Source organism: Triturus cristatus, chromosome 8, assembly GCF_964204655.1.
Source record: "Triturus cristatus chromosome 8, aTriCri1.1, whole genome shotgun sequence".
Lineage (NCBI taxonomy): Eukaryota > Metazoa > Chordata > Amphibia > Caudata > Salamandridae > Triturus > Triturus cristatus.
In genome coordinates, this window is record NC_140591.1 from 517,133,043 (window position 1) to 517,135,115 (window position 2,073).

Genomic DNA, 2,073 nt, shown 5'->3' on the forward strand with positions numbered 1-2,073 from the left:
CTCCTATTGATATTATAATTATCTGATTGTGCTTAATATTGCTCCCTTATTTTTTGTTCACATTGTATTAATCTTTTGACCATTCACTCCAACTCACCTCATGGAATGAGCAGAAGGCCACTATACTAAACTCATGGAAACAAGAACAAGAATGCAGAGGCAACCACCCTGGTTTTGAGTATATTATGGAAAGCTGGGGAGCATGGATTTTGGCTTTGAAAGCAACTCTCTGCAAAACTGAGAAGGAAAACTTCCAAGTAAACACTACATCTACAACACAAATCCGGCAAGGTATCACAAAACTTTGTGAATTAACAGGTAACATAAAAAAGGCAAAAAGAACTCACAGGAATGCAGGTACGCAAACCATATGGCACAAGTAGAAAGAACTCAACACTGAGTGCAAACACCTGCTATGGACATTCAAACAGAAGAACCTAGATGATTAATAGATCAAGATCCATGAGCTAGCCAAGCCCTACAAATATCTACAACTCTGGCAATACATAGCTTGGTTGGATAATGACAAAGTGGACCGGCATAACTCTGTACACGTCGATGCATGGTTGAGTCATGTATCTACACTCTATATAGAAAACAAAGGTAATATTCATCCTGGAAGCATAGTAGAATGTCTAATGGAGCGTACAAATGACAAAAAATGAGCCCACACTAGAAGCTGGGAGTAAAAGCAAAGACGGTCCTGGCGTCAAGAAGATAATAAAAAACATTTTTAAAAATTGGGGATCCTGGACCTAATGGGTTACCGGGAGGAATGTTTAGAGAAGACCCGGCATATTGGGGTGGAGTTCTATATAACCTATTTACTAAATGTCTACTGCAAGCCAAGGTTCCAGACTCATGGTGCGGGTCATTTTTACAACCAATATTCAAGAAAGAAGACAACACGGAACCAAAAAACTACAGGTTGATTGCTCTCCTGGACATCGAAGGGAAAGCCTATGCGAACACCCTACTGGCAGAGTTGTATGGGTGGATAGAAGATAAAGAAATCCTCCCCCATACCAAACAGGGTTTCTCAAACGATGCTCAACAATCGACAACATAGTAGCCATATCTTAGCTGAGCCTGCAAGCAAACACTAAAAATAAAAAAACAGTCTTTGCCAGCTTTCGATGAGGTCTCTGGACATACAAGTTATGTAACTGGCAAATCCCAGTAGGGCTCCTCAACGCCATTATCTCGCTATATGGCAAAACGTGGATTAAGGTCAAGCAAGCAGATAATACAACAACAAAAAAGTGCTTTACAAACCGGGGCCTAAAACAGGGATGTGTTCTCGCCCCCATACTTTTCAACCTATGTACAGCGGATCTAGGTATGATGCTTCAAAATGCCAACCTTATAAGCCCTAAAAAATAAGCCCCAAGAATTTCCAAATATTGCAATATGCAGATGATCTAGTAGTGATGGCCTACAAAGGGGCTTAAACATCTACAATGAGATCAATGATTTCATCATAAACTCACACAAGACTAAATTAATGATACATTTACATAAAATGAATTCCAATGTACAGTCAACAATTTATGCTTTGTGTAAACTGCAAAGTTCAACGACAGTCCCATTAAGAAAGGTACTACAATCTAAAATAAGGGCAATAGCGGGTTACGCACAGCAGGCTTACCCAGGCAAAATGGACAGTATGTCAGAAAAGGCACAAGGCAAGGCGGATAAACACATATTCAAGCTACCAAATTACACTCGCAATAGCTTGATTCGCCTGGAGTTTGGGCTGGTGCAACAAAACAAAGAATGCCTGGGAATGCAGGCAAAATACTATTACCAAGTCTTGAAAACTCCTATAGGAATTGTGAAGAACTTGCTAAAACCCATCTATGAAGGGACAACCAACCCATAGCAAATCTATATGCATAAAGCAGTGGAAACATTGGATCTGGCAACACAGAACTGGGGTCAAGAGGGCCTAAATTACGCGGCCATCAAAATGCACTCAAACAAATTCACTGACTGTCACGCAAAACGTACTTAGCACACTACAAAATTGGAAGAGGTCACCCTGGGATGATTACAACCTATATGGAGCAAAAA